The 23,738-nt window shown below is 29.1% G+C and overlaps 1 protein-coding gene across 2 annotated transcripts in view; it reads left to right on the forward strand.

The window, feature by feature from the left end:
• LOC127285220 (uncharacterized) overlaps window positions 1–23,738 on the forward strand; it is an 80,202-nt gene that overhangs the window by 24,500 nt on the left and 31,964 nt on the right. For both annotated transcript variants that reach the window (XM_051311108.1, XM_051311110.1), the window contains exon 2: window positions 9,865–9,906. The gene's annotated coding sequence lies outside the window, so the exon portion shown is untranslated. The remainder of the gene's footprint in view (window positions 1–9,864; window positions 9,907–23,738) is intronic.

A 23,738-nucleotide genomic window follows, 5' to 3' on the forward strand; every position in this document is an offset into this window, starting at 1 on the left:
ATAATTTCTGCACGGAAAGGATTAAAACTTGTTTACTTAAATAAAAGTAAACATTTTTTTTTTTTTGTTCGTTTCTCCTATCCAATTAATTATAACCAATTCTGTTTAGGGCTTCCGCAAGTGTATATGTTTATTCCATTTCATTTAACTTGCAAACAGTCGGTTTAATTTTATAGTGACTTTGCATTTTCTGCCATAAGCCATTCAGTAAAGAAGCAACATCTTAACGATTTCCACTAATGTTTATTGACTGCTCATGCAACCAAGCAATTTTGTAACGCTCTTCTCATTTCCAATTTAATTCATTGCGCTTATGATATTATTGACTCAACGATGAATATTGATTTGATCTATAATATATATATCGGTGAAACGTGATTAAAATTAAAACGAATCAATTTAGAGAAGTAATTTGAATTTAATTTAGAAAAATGCGGTTTTTTTGTCACATTTTTATCATTTTACAAGTAATTATTATTTTATATTACTATAAACATTAATATTAATTAAGAAAGGGAGAAAATAATATATGAATTAAATATTGAGAATTTGTTTTAGTGGAATGAATACGTGATATTTTTTGTAGTAACTTTTTTTTAGAATTTTTAGAGAATCGCTAATTCCATCACGTATATTAGTAGCGTACGTGATGTAAAATGTGATGTCTCATAAATGTCAGGAATTATTATATGACTACTCACATCCATATGCATAAGACATAAATATTTTCTAAGTAACAGTTACGTATTCCATCAGACATCAGTAGCCTAATCCCGTTAAAAACTGAACGGAAATGAATCGCGTCCAGATTATTCTCGGTGTGTCTTCCGTTATTGTATTTTTATTTCAATTAAAAAAGGTCACCTAAAATTAATATTTATACAAATAATAGCAAATTATTTTTAAAAATTTAGTTTCTAATTAACTTTTTTTAATTATATATTCCTAATATATTTCAAATATCAATTGAGTTAAAAAATTAATTTTAAATAGATTTCGTCACGCTATATAGTGACATAATTTATTGGTCATTCCTTTTTTTTTGAATAAAACTAACGGTCAAGGCCGTTTACACATGTACTGAAAAGTGGTATATACTGTGACTGACAGGACGTAAAAGACAGCATAGAAATAATGTGCAGGAACGCGTGGAATTTCGTAACGCTTTTTATATGTTGGTTTTTCATTAAAGTAATTCAGAAGGGAAATAAGAAGAAGATAACATCAAAAAAATTTTTTCTTTTTGATTGTTGTATAATAATATGTCATGTAAATAATCACCAGGAAGGTTAATGGAATAAAAATACAATTATGAGTTGTAAAATATAGTAATGATTGGTCAATCAAGGTTTGATGACCTCATCAGATTTCATGATTTGACTTATGAGACTATAATGAGGTCGACAAACTTTGGTCAATGTAACGTTTCTATTTTATAACGCATAATTTGATTTTTATTCCATTAACCTTCCTGTCATCATTTGACATAATTATTATTTTATTTCGATTAGTATATATAAAAGCATTTCACATCCTCGTGATTTGTCAATATATAGTGAAACAGTTATACTTAAGGAGGCCTCACTCTTATTTTTCATACTACTATCATAATTAGAACGACGACGACGACAGTTGGTTCTAATTAACAGTTATGTCTTTTCATTAATACTTATTACTCCTGTTTGTACCAATCAATGAAATAAATTAAATCAAAATTCTTTTTTTACAACTGTTACAATTTAGAATCATTTCTTTAAAATGATTTTTATTAATTTGAAGAGGTTTTGATTATTTGTTTCAAAGAATTTTTTTTAAAGAAATAATTTTTCTTAAAAAAAATTTTATTCAGAAAAGAATAAATTTTTTTTGTATGATCCAAACTGAATTTTCAAGGCAATGTCTATCAAGGAAATCAAAGCTAAATTCTATGATATCTGACTAAGAGGGTCGACCTACTATCACAATCGTGAGTCGTGATTGCAAAACCGTTATAGTTTCTTGTTCGGAGGATCGATTTATTGTTCACGAAACTCTTTACAAATTCTCTACATCACAAATATCCCAGCAATTTATTTCATATGGATTTTTGTTACATTCTGAAAGATATGTTTACCCGGTGTAATGATAAATTGATAAAAAAAAAAAACGATCCAATATTGGAATCCCATTTTAAATTTTATTGAACTGAACGAAGAGAACTATTCAGAATTGAAATTACAATTAAATTAACCCTGTAGGACCTTGGATTTCGTGTGTGTAAAAAAAAGATTATTCTGAGGTGTGGCGCATACCATTTGGATAAAAATTAATGACCTGGATTAAAATTTCTTTGACTCTATCTTGAACCAACTCTGTCTTAGGGACGTTAAGCTTATGATGGATGGGCAGAAAGGATGGAATAAAATAGTACATTAACAAGGGGCTAAAGGAAGCATTTCATTCACTTCTTAGGGGTTTTTGGAGACGGTAATTTTAAATTAATTTTGATATTTAAAATTGGAAATATTTTTTCTAATACTTTAAAAATCTATCTAAACTTAACAAATTAGTTTGTATAATAATTTTGAATTCAAAATAACATATATTTTTATTTTAGAAAATTGTAGAATTATTATGTCACTATTCCGAATTTCATTTTAGATTCTGTTTTTTACATTCCAAATTCCACTTTTCACATTCCGCTTTTCACATTACAAATTAAATTTTCCAGATTTCGCTTTTTACATTCCAAATTCCACCCCTCACAACAAAAGGATATCCTAAACTAATGTAGGATATCCTGAAAACGTCCATAGGATATCCTAGGCTATCCTGAGGATATCCTCAGAATATCCAAACCGACGTTAAGTAGGATATTTTTGGGATATCCTGGGGATATACTGAGGATATGCTAGGGATATCCTAGTGATACCGTGGAATATTCTTGGGATAAACTTGGTATATCGTTAAAATATTCTAGAAATATCGCTAAGATCTCCCTAGGATATCATTATGATTCAAATTTTGACTATTTGAGATAGCAATTTTTTTGATACAAATAGGTTTCCCGTGATTGTCAATCATCTTTCAAATCTGGGCCTTAAAGTTGATAATTAGAGCATATATTTAAGCCAAAAATGCGATTTTCGACACTTTAAATTCGTTTTTTATGAGACTGACCGAATGAAAAATTTTTGTTCTAACACACGCACCGAAAGTACACCATTTCTTACCTGTTTAGCGGGAGAAAAGTATATCCTTTCCAACGAGCGGGAGGGAAATGATTAGGATATCCCTGGGACGTCCTAGGGACATCCTTAGATATCCCTGGGATATCCCTAGGATATCCTAACCGCCGCTACTTTGGATATCCTTAAAGTATCCTTAGGATATCCCTGGGGTATTCCTAGGATATCCAAGGGGTGTTTTTGGAATATCCTAGGATATCTGGTGCTGTGAGGGACTTTTCAAATTTTGGATTCCAGATTCTGCTTTTTACATTCTAAATTCCACTTTTTACATTCCGGATTCCATTTTTCAGATGAACGTGAAACGTGGAATTTTGAATATGAAAAGCGGAATGTGAAATTCAAAATTTGAAAAGTGGATTTTAGAATATGAAAAGCGAAATGTAGAATAATTACATAATCGATCCCAAGGGGATCGATAAACAAAGAAACCAATTCAAATCTAATATCGGAGTTTAATTTAATTTAATTTAATTATTGACAATTTATAATTAAAAATTGAAACAATGAAAAAGAAAGTATATAATAATTAAAGTCAAAAAACGTTATTTTATTATTGAATATATTTACCCCGATGAAAATTTAAGTTTTTAAAAATTATATGAACTGGTTCATCAAACAATTAATGATATTAGTTATTAATTAATTAATTAGTAAATGAAAATGAACAAAAATAAATAAATTAAAAATGAAATTAAAATAAATTAAAAAGTAAAGTAAAAATTAAATTAAAATTAAATTAAAAAGTAAATTATAAAGTAAATTAAAAATTAAATTAAAACAAATTAAAATGCAAATTAGAAATTAAATTTTTAAAAAATTTAAATTAAAGGAATTCAATTGCAGTGTAATTTATTATTATTACTGCTAGAATTATAACAATCAAAAATATTTAAAAGCGAAATTTTTTTTTAAGATTTTACCTAAAAATCTTGTTTACTTAATTTAATAAATACCAGAAATCGGTGTTTTCCCAAGTGACCAAGTTTTTTTTTAAGCAAAAATAGAATAATTAAATATTCCAATTAGTCTAAAAGTTATAACACATAAAAGAATTTTTCTTGTATTTTAAAAGAAAAAAAAAGTTATTTAATTTAAATAAACGGTTACTTAACTATTATTAAATAAATATTTACTAGAATCAAATAATTTTTATTTGAATTAATTATATTTCTATATTTGAAACAAATATACCATTTATTTCGACTTAAATGTAATAATTATTTAATACAAATAAATAATTTTTTGATAATAATCAAGTAACCAATCCCTAATAACACAAGATATCTTGGGATGTATTGATAATATCCTGCAGATATTCTAGGGATGTCCTATGGATATCAAAAGGATCTCTTAAGGATATCCAAAAAATCGGCGGTTTGGATATCCTTTGGATATCCCATGGATATCCTGCGATATAATATCCAATATATATTTTGTGGATGTTTTAGGGATATCCTGTGAATATCCTATGGATGTCCTGTTGATGTCCCACAGACCGGCGGTTTGGATATCCCATGGATATCCCAAGATATCCTGGGGAACGATCTAGGATATCGACCATTGATATGGATATCCTAGGGATATCCTTTTGTTATGAGGGATTATTTGAATCAAATTAATTTTTTTTGTATAATCTTTGTTACTGTTATGTATTTTTTTAAGGCAATGTCAAATCCTTGAATATACTTGGATGAGTTCTTCTTGATGGAGAAACTTTATTTTTATTATAATATTTTTAAAACTTTTATTGTTTTTTCAAAAAAATGATTGTAATTGAAAAAAAATTAATAATCTAATAGGATCCAATAGGTAACTAGCACAATTATTTCAGTTATATCTCATTAGCCATCAGATAGCGCGCACGAGTTTGAAGTTGAAGAAGGTCGCAGTGAATTAACAACATTTTGTTCACAATCTGATTTTAGAATCAACTCAACGGAATGTACCGTGATCAATTAAATTTTGTCTAAAATTTCCGTCCAAGTTTGGCAAAACTAAAAAAATTTATTTACGTGTACATATAAAGAAGATTTTAGGTCAAACTCATTTTTTTGAATAATTAAACCTACACAAAATAATAATATATGGATTGAGAAATAAGATAAGATGATCAAAAGATATCGACTTTTGCCTCCTACTCTTTTTATTGACGAATCTAACGGGATTGTAAGGTGATATGTTAAAAAAAAACTCAAGCCATGAACAACTACTTGCGTAACGGGCGTGAGATGTGATTAATTGTTTTGTGAAAACAGTGAGCATTGAACACCTCGCAAAGAGTCATGCGGCCGAAAGGTTTTGACCGTACCGTTATCTTCTGTTAACCCGCGTACAGATCGCATATTCTCATATCATTCTGGAATAATTCTTAAAAAAAAAAGCAGGAACATTTTCGAAAAATTTCTAAAATTAAAACAATTTCAATATAATTAAATTCAGAAAAATTGCATATAAAGGAGAAAATAAATATTAAAATATACTTACAGCTCATTTGCTTTTAAATTGGATTAATATATATATATATTTCATAGTCATAAGATATTATCATGTAAATGGAGATGGAATCAAAGCCACAGACTGTGACACCAAGTGAATATAATTATATTAGAAAAATTTCTCGATTATATAATAATTGCAAAGCGTGGAGTATCATTATATATTATAACGGGAACATCAAGTCAAGTTGTTATAAAAATTCTAATTATTAATACTCGAGTTAGCTTATAAATGGTTAAATGGTTATTACTTTGTCTAGTTAAATCATTTTCTAATTGGTAGACTTCATATCACTGAAGGTGAGAAAATGTTTTACAAATACAAATTCTGGAAATAAAATAGATGACCAAAAAAGACGAGGGAAAAATCCCTCATAACAAAAGGATATCCCTAGGATATCCATATCAATGGTCGATATCCCAGAATGGTCCCCAGGATATCCCTAGGATATCCAAACCGCCGGTCTGTGGGACATCAACAGGACATCCATAGGATATCCACAAGATATCCCTAAGACATCCACAAAATATATATTGGATATTATATCGCAAACCGCTGATTTTTTGGATATCCTTAAGAGATCCTTTTGATATCCATAGGACATCCCTAGGATATCTGCGGGATATTATCAATATATCCCAAGATATCTTGTGTTTTTAGGGATGGGTTATCAGAAAATTCACTTTAAATGAAAGTGCAAGTCGAATCGATGACTGTGATGATAAATTATCAAAAAAAAATGGAAATTAACCCCGGAGTTATAAATCGATAAATCTGTCAGAAATTATTATTATAATATTTGTAGCACCAGTTAAATATGTTAAAGCACATCATGAGTCGCGAAATCTTTTAAAATGAATTCTTCCGGGTGCAGGTATGCTATGGGCTTTACGGTTCATAAGTCTTTGCGCGAGATAATATAGCAAAGTCATTCTCAACTAAGGGTCGCGGCCTCTTTGCTGTCGCCGCGGCATTGCAAAACAGAAAAGTTCTGTTAATTTTTAATGTAATTGTATCTTTCATCTAAACTTATAAGAACTACACCATAAGTATTTGAAATACTAATGAGTTTACGGTTTTTTTACTGTGTGAGAATATTATTTCTAAAAAACATCAAAAACTATTTTCTGACTTGCAAAAATATAATTTTAACCAAATTTATTTATATAATTTATTAAAGATTTTAACCCCTTGGGTGTCGATGACGTGTATACACGTCATGAAATAGGCGGGCTTAAAGTGTCGATGACGTGTATACACGCACATAAATTTTGAGCCCAATAATAAGACTGAATTGGCCTAAAATTTGTTACTCGGGGGTTTTTGGGGTCACTGATTCCGAATTTGATGTCAGAATTACAAAAATTCAAAATGGATACAATAATGATCACACCCATACTATATGCTATTTTGAATTTTCAAAATCTGACTTGAATATCGTAAACAGCGACGTTCAAAACCCCAGAGTAACAGATTTTAAGTAATTTTAATTAATTTTTAAATTTTTAGAAAATTATCTGCCACATTAGTAACGCCATTTTGAATTTTTGAAATCTGACTATAGATTCGTAATCAGCGACCTTCAAAACCCCTGAGTAACAATTTTTAAGTATTTTTAAATCATTTTTGCCATTTTTTGAAAAATTGTCCGCCATATTGGCTCGACCATTTTGAATTTTTGAAATCTAACTTTAGATTCGTAATCAGCGACCCCAAAAACCCCCGAGTAACAATTTTTAAGTATTTTTAAATCATTTTTGTCATTTTTTGAAAAAATTGTCCGCCAAATTGGTTTCGCCATTTTGAATTTTTGAAATCTGAATTTAAATTCGTAATCAGCGACCCTCAAAACCCCTGAGTAACAATTTTTAAGTATTTTTAAATCATTTTTGACATTTTTTGAAAAATTGTCCGCCATATTGGCTCGGCCATTTTGAATTTTTGAAATCTAACTTTAGATTCGTAATCAGCGACCCCAAAAACCCCCGAGTAACAATTTTTAAGTATTTTTAAATCATTTTTGCCATTTTTTGAAAAATCGTCCGCCATATTGGCTCCGCCATTTTGAATTTTTAAAATCTAACTTTGGAATCGTAATCAGCGACCTTAAATACCATAGTATACACATTTGCATAAATTTTGGTCATTCAAAAATTTACTGACATTTTGAGCCCACTTATGAGATTTTGGCCTCGACTGTGAAGGGGTTAAGGAGTCTTTTTAACTTAGATAAAAGGAATTCATAGAACTTGAAATATTAGCTAATTGTAAGTGTAGAACCTTGCAATTTTAACAAAGTATGGATTGGCGGCAAGAATTTACACTTGAACCTTTCATGTAATTTTTAAAAAATTCCTAAAGCATATCCTAATCATTTAGAATTCTTGAGCTATATTGAAAATTTTCACGCTGGTTGTAGTATGTAATACAGTCTTGACATTTAAAGAGAAGTATTAGGTAAAAGGTCTCCAGGTCAACGTGGCTGTGTGGTCTGCGTATGCGGTTTACATCGTTTTTCTCTTGAGTGTGCGAGAATTTTTAATTCCTTATTTTATTTTTTTATTTACCTAAGTTGCAATATAAATTAGAAATTTAAAATTGTAAACATTTCTTATAAAATTAATTTAATAAATTTAAAAATTTTCTAACAAGAATATAGATATTTTAAAATTATTTTTTGTCTTTTACAAAAAACTAAAAAAATTCCAAAGTACATAAACTCTTTTCAATTAAAAAAAAATTTTCTAAGTTATAAAAACTAATACTAAAAAATTATTAAAGGCTATAATTTGTCTAGTTTTTCTATACCTAGTAAAAGGTTTATTTTTTTCCGTAGACAATTTTTAGTTTTTTTTAAATATTTTTATGTTTATCAAAAAAAAAAGTCGAGACTTTCTAAGTGTTTTTTTTTCTTCAAGTCTTGACTCGCGGCATGTGGATTTTGTTGAGGAAATAAAAATGGTCCGGTGTTACCCATCATGTTAACCGTTATTTTACTCCAGATGCGGAGGTATTCTAATAGATATAATTTTATTTGTACTGCAGTAAAGTCGTAGGTTAAAAACTGTGTTAGACCGTGACTACTGTCATGATCATCATAACCACTGTCGTAACTTGCTCTTAAAGAAAACATTAAAGTACCACAAGTATTTTAAAGATTCTACTGGAGTTTTATTTATTTTTTTTTTTTTATCGATTCTCTCTATATCTAATTGTTCAGATTTACAACGTTAAATTCTATGGACATCACAATTTATGTACCAAGTTCAAGTAACCCGGAGATAAAAAATTATTTGTGAATGTTGTTATTTGAACCTCTGACAAGGGAATTTATTTCTTTTGCACGCAACATCTAATGGGTTAGGTAATAAAGCAATTATGCGATCGTTTTCGCCAGCTCCATCAGTGCCACACTGCTATGCTGTCCTTAACAAAAAAAGGGGTCTTCGCCAAATCCGAAGAAGAACCGGATTCTTTTTGTATTAAGGTCTTCAAAAATATATTTCAAGATCACATGCCAATCTTTATTTTCATTTTATTGATATAACTTAACTAATAGCAATCAAACATTTATTAAGGATCAACAAAAATTTATAATTCGTATCTTATCAACTCACTTGAAAAGATTCCCCGGAAAGTGCCCCCTGGAGCTTCTATCAGAATTCCGCCGGAATTCCATCAGAGTTCCAAAGAATTTCCGATGGGATTCAGACGGAATTCAGACTCTAAAAATTTTGAAACAAAAATCAATCGGAATTCCGTCGGAACTCCGTTGTAATTCCATCGGAAATTCTTTGAAACTCCGATGGAATTCCGACGGAATTACGTTGGAAGTTCCGGCGGAATTCTGATAAAACCTCCAGGGGGTACTTTCCAGGGAATCTTTCCAAGTGGGAACATTTGTGTTAATAATTATAGTTTTCATTTTGGTGACAAATTGATATCTTAAATTGGAACAAGAAATTTGTTTTGATTCGATTTTAGATATCAAATTAATACAAATATTTGGGATCATTTTTTAGAAATTATCTGGATATTGGGATCATTTTTTGATACTGATAAAATTTATTAGATTATGTCACATTACATTAGAATTTTTATATGAATTTTGCTAATTCAATGATATTTTATGTTACAGGTCTTGATCAACTGGTATTTCTACACTACAAACGCTTATAAGGTAAGAATCAACTAGAAAGACACAAATCAACACCTATGTCTAATATTATGTCGTTAATTGTACATGTACACAAAGGAACTTGTGTTTTAGGACTTGTTTTTGTAAACTCATCTTGATTACTTATTTTGTAAATTATTTAACTGTAAAAGTAATTTGCCCCCCGGATGTTGCCTATATGATGATTACGGTAATCAACTATTTATCGTTAACGGGTATAAGCGCACTGCTCGACCTCGCCGCAACTACTCGTATGCGTTACGCGGGCGATATAAAAAAGATCTCGCGACTTTTTTCTCAAAAAAAAAGTCACAATTGAGCCAGGTCACTAAACTCACTAAACGAAATAAGAAAATTGAATCCTGAAATGTAGAAGTACTTACAACCCTCATAACAAAAGGATATCCCTAGGATATCCATATTAATGGTCGATTTTCCTAGAATGGTCCCCAGGATATCTTGGGATATCCTATGGATGTCCCACAGACCGGCGGTTTGGATATCCCAAGATATCCTGGGGACCATTCTAGGATATCGACCATTGATATGGATATCCTATGAATATCCTATGGATATCCTAGGGATATCCTTTTGTTATGAGGGTAATTAGAAAATATATAAATTTAAATTGACCTACTGGTATTGTTTTCAGGTCGAATGAAACTTGAATATCATATGAATTATAGATTTTTTAGAATTGCAGACAATTCCTTTTAACAAAAGGATCGTTGTATCCTAATCCATTATATGAATTAATCTAGATACATGAAACGAGTATTTATTTATACCCATCTTGTGTCCTTGATCTCGAATGTCGATAGTCGATGAACGATGATTGTTAGTATATAAGAATGCTGATGGACAGGTTTAAATATTTATATAGGTATAAGAAATATTGTATGCTATTTTTGTTATAACCATATGCATTCTATATAATTTGATTCCTATGGATATCTAGTCAGTTTTCTAATATATATATATATATATATTTATATTTATATATAAGAAACGGGAACTGAAGCCCTTTGAGAAATAATATGAAACCTGCGGATATAATGAAAAAAGTGCAATCGTATAGGATCGCATGGAATATATAGGAAAAGAGGTATATGGTATTGTGAGTGTGATAAACGCCGGTCTAACCTTGCTATAAAACTGGTAAGAAGATTTTAATGGCGACCCTACGTGGCAGAAGATGATCCTTAACGACATAGAATTTCCCGGCATTCTTCAGCTAACACTTACGCTGCTGCTTGGTTTCATAGTATCCTCCTTTTGCACGACTATTTTTCCTTTGGGGGCTGAAGGTATTCATCTGGGTAAATGTAGCCAAGGTAAAATTTATGAAGACGATTTATGGGTATATTTAAATCTTAACTTTACATCACTGAATAACGATATTCCAAATTTTTAAATATTCCACTGAATAAAATTTATTTAGTTTTATTTTCACATTTATATATTAATTTTAACATTCTGAGAAATTTCAGGTTAATTAAATTGCTTCCTTATTCAAATCATGTAATTTAAATTATCTCAATATGATTCAATTTCTAATTAATTAATTAGGTGATAAATAATATCTCCATTATCTTCTAATACAATTTTGAATGTAGAAATCACTATATAATAGCACAAGGGGAAATTAGTTTAAAATGTATTAGCATCAGGCGATTCTAATGGAAATTCCAACCTTGGAATATTCCTTGCAACCTCCAAAGGAAATTATTTAATAAGGAATTTTATAATTCAAAAGAAATTGTAACTTGTAAAATTAATTTAATTTTACAGCGTTACAATATACTAACTTAATTTTTCCCGAATATTTTTTTTTTCTTATACGGTTGTTAATTCTGTACATGACAAATCTGGCTGCTGATTGTAATCATGTACCGTTTGCAGACTATTATTTTTTCGTACCTACTCCTCCGTTCCGTTGTTGACTTTTTCGCTCATATGGGGTACCGTTAAATTAGTTTTAACATTTTTCAAATTTTTCTGGTCAATTAATTTTAAAAGAATTTGTATTTTTTTCAATTTTTTTCTATCTATTTGAAAAAACTTTCGTTGGGAATTATTGGTTGTGGAAAATATTTGGGAAGATTGGAGAAAAAGGATTGGAAAAAGGGACCTATATGTCGCAACTTGACAAAATAACATAAATCTGTTTTATGTGTTTTTCTTTACCTTCCATTGATCGAATTTACTTCATATCAAAATATACACTTGGAAGGGAATTTCTCATTCATATTTAAAATACTACTATTATGTATCATAATATCCAAACTTTTTCCGAAAGGTTCAAGAGGATGTAAATTTCCCTTCGTGAATTTAGATCTCCAAATTTTTCTACAAGTTTTAATAATGGAAAATAACAATTTAATTACGGAGCATTTAAATTAAATGCATTTTGAATTAAAATAGATTTTTAGTGATACAATAAGTATTTTCTTCTTTTTCTACAATTTCAAGGGATTAATATATGGTAACTGCAAAAAAGTATTAATTTAAGACTCTAAAGAATGCAACATTTCATCATTAGAGTTTTATCCTTGTGGAAGTGTGTTCGCAGTCCTATAACAGGAAGATAAAATAAGAGACCAAAAACCGGTGACAGAGTTATCGTTGTTGTACGCTGTACACGATCATTCCTCTCTCGATAATAAAAAAAAAAAGGAAAGGATAAAGAAAGGCAGCTGCGTGAGCTAGAGTTAGAGAAGTTAGGGGAGTAGTATAGAGTCACGGTTTTTCTCCGATCTTGTCATTGGCGCGGTAAATGAACGACCAAACGATACGATCGTGTCGAATAGTACAATACCCCGAGTCAATACACGGCCATGCTAAGCTTCAACACAAGAGAGTCTACCATTAAATCGAGTAGCGCCTCTGCGCCTGCAAGTTGATTACAGAGCCTACAGCTGTGTAAGCTATATATATATATATATATATATATATATATATATATATAAAAGTACGCTTTGCGTTTGATAACAGGCGTCTTCCGCACTCATCATTCCAACGCAAGGCCACATTGGCAAAAAAAAAATAAACCACCGACTGTGATTATTTATATTTATATATCTTTATGCAATTTTCCTATTTATTTCCGACACGTTCTTGGAAGCTAATGGCAACTCGGGATACAAATTACATTCTTTTTTTTTCCAGGGTAAATTAAGATTCTTCTTTTCCATAATCATTCCTGAGTCTCCCTCCTTTTATTGCCTTCTCAATATATAGGTATATTTGTTTCATACTACCCAAGATGGAATTTATTAACTATAGGGAAAATAAGTTTTCATATTTTTAGTTATCATATCCCAGGTGAGAATTTATAACCGGCGCGTATATCCGCCAGACAGTACCGCGTTAGATTGACAGTACTATAGTTGCGAACTGGCAACCGGATGCTGAGGAATCAGCATGATTACGGTATACGTGTCGAAGCAAATATTTTCATTAATTATTAATTTTTAAAATTATCCTAATTTAATTTGATCAATTGGAATGGAATAAAATAATAAATAATCAAAATTCCGCCCCTCAATAATAATTTTTACACGCTCTAATTAATTTAGTGAAATCCTGAGAATTCGTCAATTATTACAAATAATTAATACTCTCTAAATTTGAATCAGCTAAAATCCGCTGATTGGCAGCGAATAGTCGCTGATTGAAAAAGCTATAAGTATGCAGCTGCGAATCAGCGACTAACAACTATTTCAATCAGCGGAATACTCCATTTTTAAAAATAAATTTATCTTCCGACGAAAATGACCGACGTTCGCCGATCCGATGATTCAAACAGTGAAATTTTAGCTAATTCAAATTTAGAGAGTAATTAATCAATTATAAGTTACTCGAATGTTAAGAAGGTGGCATCATCCAGAAGTTCACGAAGATTTTAAATTACCGCTTCAAACTATATCTTCGTTTATCTTTATAGTACATTTCAATGAAACTGAAATTACAAATTAATTACCTAGTAATTTTGATTGATCACGGTAATTGTTTTCCAATGAACATAAATAATCGTGATACAATTAAATCAGAAAATTATATTCTCTTCATATATAGATGATTGAAGATTGACGATAGACGCTGCTGATGTAAATTTGGTAACGACTTCGACATAAACAGGTATCGATGATTTATGATATATATTCATTGGCTACTCTTCGGACAATAGATACGAGACACTGGATGACCGTTTAGGAGACTTACTGATTGAATTATCAGTGTATTTTGACCTGAACGTAGACTGCAATAACTGGAATGATTGATGCAGTGAATAATAACAGAGAGACTTCTGATGTCCGCCACTGTGTTGATCATCATATTTTCTCGCTTTTGGGTCGTTACTATCTATTCCTTATATCTTCCAATGTTTTCAATATCATTTATACATCGATAAATTATACACTCCAAATAATCATTCGGTTCTTCTTTCATAATTTTAATGTCGATAAATGATTAATTACAATAACTTATTAAATTACATTGTTTCAGAATTGGTGTTTTACAATTATTCGTTATCACAATTAATTTAATTAATAATAATAATTATCACTTTGATGATAGAATTTAAAATATGAAAACCAATTTTTAGCATTTGGTCTTCATCCATCTGGCAACGTTCAGGATTTTCTTATTAATTTCTCCTATTCGTCATCTCCATTATATATAAATAATTAATTAATTGTTTATACCTATACAATATATATTTATAATTAATTAATTTCTTAAAATTAAATAAATGCACTGCGATAATTAACAATTTGGAGAGTACATGGATTTTTATATGAACAACGCGAATATGTAAATATCCCTAGAAACGAAGATGATCATCCTTTTTCTCCTCTTATTTGTTGCATCAACTAATAAATGCAAATATGCAAAAGGGCATAAATAAATTCGCACATGCTGTGAAAAACTGATCTTGGAATGACGATAAATTATCCAGACTCTCTGTTAGTACCGCATTAACTTTAACCATAGGAAAGTACAATTATCCTATAGGGTCGTTGATGATATCTGAAGAAATACACTTTGAAACCTGATGAAAATTCATGAGATTCATTTATGAAAAATGCATCTCATATATATATATATATATATATATATATATATATATATATAAGTAACTCCCAACTATAATGTAATAACTGATACTGTAATTGGTTGAGAGCCAGTAAACGATGACTTGGTACCTGTAAACTAAACAGTGATAACTCAGCTATGAGCCGGCAGTCATACCAGTTAGTACAAAAATCTCTGGCAAAAGGTGGGGGACTACGCCCTGCCGGCGCGACGCTAGTACCAACCCAGGTATTGGATTAATAAATAGTATGTACGCAGATATTTAATATAAAAATTTACATATATCGTATATCATGAATTTACTGAAATTATTAACATCAAACATAATGTTGAAACATACAAATTAAAATTTATGAAAATCTGAAGACATGAAGAATCGAACACCCAACGGCTGCAAATCGCATAAGAAGATCCATTGGGCTACATATATATAGTTTAGAAATACTTTATGTCAAACTATATTAAATTCTTTTGGACTGACAGAAAATAACTTTGCAGATAAATTTAAATTATTGGATCACGAAATTAATTTTATATATAATTTTTATGTCACAAAACTCACCAAAAATTTAATTCCAACACTAATGGTTTCTTGAATGATAGAGAATTCAATGACGTTGAGGAAAATTAACCATTATCGTCACAGGATTCCCGTCATTTGAGATTAATAATTGGTGTATAGAACTTCGTACATTAAAGAAAATTAATTAATTAATTTCTACTCTAAATCCATTTGAGGAAGTGTTTATACTTTGGGAGAATTCACTGTACTATCATAAGATCAGATATTTAAACTGCCTGTTATCTTTACAATAATGATTTTGGTAAAGGACTGATATAAAATTATCATACGGGATAAACAATGAGCGTGCGAAGTGAAACTATTGGCTACACTGGAACTGCTCTTCGCTTGGCTGAACCCAAATTGCGTGCAGACGATCGAATTGCATCCCAAGGGATGGTAGTTATATATATATAGAATTGCGTGCAGATCTTTGTACCTTCACATATTTTCCCTTCGCACTTTATTCAGACAGCTTTATAATCAACATTGCTGACATGTTTTAAAAAAACGTGAGTTGTCAATAATTTAAAAATTACGACAGTAAGTTTAAAAGTGGCAACACATTGCCTTGTCATTTCAGTAAAAATCAAATAAACAGATAATAATTGAATATTATATTATTAAATTAAAAGAAGTTTTTATAATTTTGACACTCACTTTTTATTTGTTGGTAATTTCCCTATATAAATCGTCCTTGGATTTAATTTACTCCAATGGAAATTATAATTAATTTTCCTTGAATTTCCTGCACCAATTTAATAATTTCCGGCTAGTATGAATTTGTTCTTATCAAAATTGTTTATTATAATGCAGTTAGGTTAGTTGATAAAGAAATTAATTTACAACATAATCTATAAATACATATACAGTTTTCGTTCAATATTCCTTTATGTCTAAACAGATATAGAGACCTGTTTGTATTTTATTAGATAAAGTGCGTAAAGGAATAAATATACAATCTATAATTTTAAACTTGCAGTGCAACTTCCGTTGATATTTGATTAATTAAAAATAATTTCATATCACAGTGAAATGTATATTGCTTTAAATTCAATTTGTATTTTTCGTTAAATGAAATATTTTTTTTAATTTGAGTTTTTTTGTGTACGAGTATAATTTTCTCCTATAGAATTTATATTGTATATAGAATAGTAACATCGGCAGAAACTTTTAATTGTGTTAATTAAAAAGTATAATGTGTGAATAAATGTCTATATAGATATGAAACAATGTCTATAGTTTTTATTTATATATTGTAACAAGAAATAAAAGTTGGAGAGCAATTTGACTTTTTAAATAAATAATTATATTGAATTAATATATAATTAGACTAGATTTAATATTTTTCCTGTTTTTAAAATGCAAATTATATCTCCGTTTCTATGCATATACTTAATTATTTATTATTATAATAAGTTTTTTTAGCATTATTTTTTCTTTCCTGGAATTATGATACCAAATTTTGTGTCAATTATTCGCAAGTTGTCTATCAGGATTTGTGCGACTTAAATTTTTAATTTAGGGAATTTCGACATTTAAGTCAAAATGGAATTATGATTAATTAAGATTTTTAATTACCAATAAAATGGTAAAATGGAATAATAATGAATGTATATGGACTGTAATAGAAGTGACTTTAAAAGTATATATTGAAAGATGTCCTTCAACCTTCAATGGTCTCGTTTACATCTTGCATCGATGAAATTTTGTTCAATTATTTCAACTTTTGAAAGCAATGACAGAATAAGAAACTCTGTTTGAATTGAGGATTTCTATATTGCAAAAGTATCAATAAATCAATTTTTTTATCTCCAAGGGTTTCGTTAGTCCGAAGAGAAGATTTATGAGCACAACTTGTATTTTGCCAATCATTCCCAATTGTTTTCATGAAGAAGATCTGAATTTTATATCGTTCATATAGTGTTATACTTCTGTCGAGACTGAAAAATCCTTGAGATAGGTCATGTGCTTTTACGAATCACTTAGCCAGAAGCCATTGAAGGAAGTAAATAACTTGGCTATACCCTTAATTTTCTTTTTGTTTTTATTGATTCACTTATTTTCTGTTTCTTCTTTTCATTCTTCATTCCGCAACCATCTTCTTCATGAATTGCCTTTAAGTACCTGTGTCCTTGTGGAATAGTTCTGCAATGCTCTCGAATGGTTTATTTGCATAGGCCAATAAGGAATGAAAGATCCGCTTAAGAAACATTGAAAAGAAGAAGGATAAAGAGTGATCGAGACATGTTTTGGTGCAACACTTTTGCCTTTCAGTAACGTTTTACCTAAGAGTTTACTTATTATCATTGGAGGTTTTCTCACAGAAAAGTCGTGTTGCAAAATTTACGTGAGTAAGCAAACAAGAAAAGATTAGATTTCAGGTTAAATTGTATCTCGTAATTATTTCCCTTTATGTTATCTAATTAGAAAAAAAAACTAATCCTAAGGAATCATTTGCAAAAAAGAATGGATAATATATTTTTTTTTAATTATTTATTATATCTGATTTTATACATACCTGTACAGCTGTTTTCCAAGAATAAGGGCATTTTCATAAAGACAGCTGTTACAACAAAAGCTAACCAGCATCGTTGAGGCGGAAACTTATGTTGAAAAGATCAAGAAAACCGAGCATAAATATTGCATTAACGGTCCTTTGACGATCATCCAAGAAACTGTCTGACATGGCATCCTGTAAAACTTCGCTTCCCAGAGTAATGTTCTTCCAATGTTCCATTAGCACGACTCACGCAAGTTACGTCAGTTTAAGTGATTTTCAGAACTGGAATGCTTGAGCCTAAAGCAACTATCGTTTCCTGCTTCTTGGAATATATCATTTCCACAGATTCCCTAGCAAGAGCGAAACGCGCGAATTACGTCAGTGATAGTAAAGTCTCAGATGCGCGCGATCTTCTTCAAAAGTGCTTATTCACACAAGGTTCTCGCAGATATCTGACAGGAAAATGTCTATGCCTTCGTCGATTATCTTGATATGTGATTATAGCATTCAGATGCTTGTTAATTAGATCCACGAGCTCTATGCGGTTTCAATGACTATATCAATATATTTTTTCTACGTAAGAATCTTGAGCTTCAAATCAGAGAAGTAAAAATTACTTCCCTGATTTGAAGCTCAATTTCACTTTCTTAAAGAAGGAAAAACACTGCCTTTTTGGATGAGAGAAGAGCTTTCTAAGATATAGCGAAAAAGGAAAATCCCCTATCATTCTCCCTTGGATCCGACCCTCTTTTGAATCAAACCCTTTTTCATAAATTGCGAAAGTGAAATTCATCTTAATTAACAGTTGATATCATTTGGGTCCAAAGAAGGGGATAACATAATGAAAATGTTAAAAAATAATCAATTATTTAGTCATTTTTAATTGTAAATACAGATCTGTCGATATGCAATTAACTTGAAGAAAAAAACGATCTTCAGAATTGTTACCCTCTGTTCCTGTAGAAGGAATATACGTACAACCAAAAGAAGATGCTTTCAATTGCGTTAACGCCTTCTTCCGTTGCGCAGAACTTTTTTTAATTCAGCTATTTCTTATACCCTTAAATTAAGGAAATATTTTATATTCTCCTTCCCCCTACATTTATTTTGTAAGTTCAAATTAATTTTTCAATATTTTGATCATGAAAAATATGTATTTGAAATGGATTTGAAATTCTTAATTTTACTATTCTTTTGATAAAATATTAATCAAAAATCTCCAGTTAAATTAACTTTACAATTTTCAGAATTAATTAAATCAACTAAATTAGATGTAGATAAGACAACTATCAAAACTTAGCGGAAACTCACACATATATTCTATGCACGATCTGAAAAATGTTCTTTTGTTTTCTTAACCATACGGATATACACACTACAGTAACAATCAGTGAGCAAATCCTTCTTTGGTTCAACCCCCTGTAATCTTTTTGAGTATCAATAGACCCACGTGACCTTTTTATGATACTCACAGTCACTTATGATTCCTCTCTCGCTTTTTGCCGGCTATTTCCTAACGTTTTACAAAACAGCTGCTCAGTCGCCTTTTTTGCCTATATATATTCTATTCCGCGGCACAAAATACATAAGCTTCTTCGTCCTTTGCGATGAATCCTGTCGAATCGTGAAGATGCTATAAGTGACACTGCAGGCGGATACGATCTAATCCATTATTCATCAGCCGGAATACAAATGAAAGGATAACCTACCGCGAGCCCTATTTGTTCGTTAAAATCTTTGCGTACACTGTACGTCATTGGCGTTTGTCGTACTTTGAAAGACGAAATTGACTTCCCTCGCATCTCTTCTAGTTACAGATCAAAGATGGAATAAATTCTTCAGAACGGCTTAATACTTAATATTTATTATTTACCTAATACTATCGCCATCCACGTTTGGACATTGGAATTTACAGAGAAATAATAGCTTTTACCGATGAATCAAATTTATTTTTATCTTTTATATACATAAATGAATAAAGTTAAATTATTGATTAATCGGAAAATAACAAACTAAACTTGTACCTTTATGTTCGATGTCAATAACAAACTAATTAGAAACAACAAAAATCTTGCTATTAAACTTTTATACTGATGATTAAAAAAAAAAATTAAATCACAATATTGATATATTCAGAAAAATTAAATAATTCGTAACAAATCTCAAAATACGATGATTTCGCCTATTATTACGTAAATTTAATCGTTTTAGGAAAAGGAGAAGGTTTTATTTAATTTAATAAATTCCAAGTAAAATTGTTAAAATACCACGCGAAATTCCATTTCGATCTGGAATTCGTCCTCATTATTGAAACAGTTCATTTAAGGATTACAATAGTAGAAATAAATACTAAATGAAATTTTTTTTGTCAATATCCCTCTGATTTTCATGCAATTTTTTCCGTACAATATGGTGTCAAATGTCTTAATTTGAGAGAAGATATTTTTAATAAAGTCAGAATACTCAAAGCACAATATACTTATTACCCACAAAGTTAAATTATGTTTCTGATTCGAAATTAAATTAATTGAATTGAATTAAGTAACAATTAATGAATTAATTAGTAATTCATGAAGTAAATAAATTAAATTAAGTAACAATTCACGAATTAATTAAATTAAATTAAGTAACAATTCATGAATTAATTAAATTAAATTAAGTAACAATTCATGAATTAATTAAATTGAATTAAGTAACAATTCATAAATTAACTAAATTGAATTAAGTAGCAATTCATAAATTAACTTAATTGAATTAAGTAGCAATTCATGAATTAAAAAAAGTAGAATTAATTAAATTGAATTAAGTAGCAATTAATAAATTAATTAAATTGAATTAATTAGTAATTCAAGAGTTAATTAAATTGAATTAAGTAGCAATTCGTGAATTAATTAAATTAAGTAGCAATTAATGAATTAATTAAATTGAACTAAGTATCAATTCATGAATTAATTAAATTGAATTAAGTAACAATTCATGAATTAATAAAATTGAATTAATTAAATTGAATTAAGTAGCAATTCATGAATTAATAAAATTGAATTAATTAAATTAAATAGCAATTCATAAATTAATTAAATTGAATTAATGAGTAATTCAAGAGTTAATTAAATTGAATTAAGTAGCAATTCATGAATTAATTAAATTAAGTAGCAATTAATGAATTAATTAAATTGAACTAAGTAACAATTCATGAATTAATTAAATTAAATTAAGTAACAATTTATGAATTAATTAAATTGAATTAAGTAACAATTCATAAATTAACTAAATTGAATTAAGTAGCAATTCATAAATTAAATTAATTGAATTAAGTAGCAATTCATGAATTAATAAAATTGAATTAATTAAATTGAATTAAGTAGCAATTCATAAATTAATTAAATTGAATTAATTAGTAATTCAACAGTTAATTAAATTGAATTAAGTAGCAATTAATGAATTAATTAAATTGAACTAAGTAGCAATTCATGAATTAATTAAATTGAATTAAGTAACAATTCATGAATTAATTAAATTAAATTAAGTGACAATTGTTGAATTAATTAGCAATTCATGAATTAATTTTCAGTAACAGAAAATTGGTTGCACGTTCATAAATTTAGGAACAAAAGAAAGAATAACTATTGTCCAAATTTAATGAGTATTAGATTTAATTATTTGATATAATGAAACACATGTGCTAACTATATCAACAGATATGATTGAAACAGATATAATAAATAATTTAAATTAGATTGATTTTTAAATTTATATATATATATATATATATATATATATATATATATATATATATATATATATTTAAAGAGAAATATTTATTTTGTTTAATTATGTTTCTGATTCGAAAGAAAATCACGCGTAGATAATTCGAAGTTACTTTAAGTTCAAAAAACAGACATGTAATGCGTTCAAATTGCAGTTTGCTCAATATATTCAAAAGAGAAGTCATTTTCTCACAGTTTATGAAAACAGTTCACAACTATACAAGAGATTCGTGACGTTCGTGACCTTATTCGCAACATTTGCGACGAACTCCATAACTACATGACGTCAGTTAGCGCATGTGCAAATGTAGTTTATTTATAGCGAATCCTCTTTAAAAAGTAGGATTATTCTTTACCCGAGAATATTATTTTCATTTAGAGAGAATGAACACATCATAATAGCTCCATTATCTCAAAATCAATGACTGCAGAAGATATTTTAACCGCTGACTTCTAATTTCCATCAGTGCTACGGTTCCGACGATTTTGGGTAATAGAACGAGAATGAGTTCATTTTATTTTTTTTTTATATACTTTTCTAATTTATTCTAAAACTATTTTATTTTTCATCCAGGAACTATATTTTATTATTATGATTCTTTTTATTTATATTTATTATTTTGTCACTTAAAGAATTTATCTATATTAAATTTTTCTTAAAGTTACATTATATACCTTCTTTATTTTATACCTTAAAAGAAATACCACAGATGGAGTATACCCTAGAATGTTCAAGCACTGAAGCATCTCTTGAGGTTTATTTATCCTGCAGCCTACAACTATCGAGAAGAAAGTCGCGTGTTAAGGAGGAATTTTCCCCTTCTAGACTTAACCGTAACCTGACTCTCGGGAGATGAACCAAATTACGATATAATTATAGGCAATAGACCTAAGTTCTCGATCTTCAAGGCAAAATGAGTGAGAGTTGTTGGTGTTGTACTTTCCAAGGACCTCTTTGTTTAAAGCCTTCTTTGCAGAAAGAATTTGTTTCTTATACATGTTCCATATAAAAACGCAAATAATATATTTTAAATATAGACGCATCTGTTGTTGTGCATTTAAATCATTTTTTGACTCTCTTTTATTGCTACGTAGAAACAACAGGAGGATGGATTTTATTGCTGTAGTGATTTTTGATTTTCAAACATTTTAAATGAATGCATTAAAAATATATACAACACATCATTTCTAGGCTAGCATAATTTTCACTTATTTCAATGAAATTGATATCTTCAGATGAAATAAAATAGTCATCACCATTCATAAAATAAAAATCAGTGAAGCAATTTTATGTAATAATGTGAAATTATTCTTTTACAAAGTTTTAATGTCTTGGAATTACAAATACAAGTAATAAAAATATATAGTAAACAATTAAATATGACATTATATTTACGAAATTCAAAAATGAAAATAAAAATGATGTAACTTACAATAATTACGGGACTGATGAGGATTTGACGATTATTACCGGAACTGATCGAAGGGTTTAGCCGGGTCAATCGCTAAATTCCCAAATCGTCACTTCTTCTCAAACTCCCGGCTCTAGTGTTTGCTCTCGATGCCGTAAAATTTTTGTATAGACGTTACGCGAGTTATTCTCATCTCGGGGAACCATTTTACACTGACTTGGGTGAATATGACATTTGTGAAATCTTTATTTGCAAATTGGATAATGAGTAATTAATTCGTATTAATATATTAATAAGTTAATTACAAACTAATTAAATAGAATTAATTAGTACCTAATTCATGAATTAATTAAATTGAATTGAGTAACAATTCACGAATTAATTAAATTGAATTAATTATTACCTAATTCATGAATTAATTAAATTGAATTGAGTAACAATTCACGAATTAATTAAATTGAATTAATTAGTACCTAATTCATGAATTAATT

This window comes from Leptopilina boulardi, unplaced genomic scaffold, assembly GCF_019393585.1.
Source record: "Leptopilina boulardi isolate dan_hultmark-lab unplaced genomic scaffold, ZJU_Lbou_2.1 LbouV2_330, whole genome shotgun sequence".
NCBI lineage: Eukaryota > Metazoa > Arthropoda > Insecta > Hymenoptera > Figitidae > Leptopilina > Leptopilina boulardi.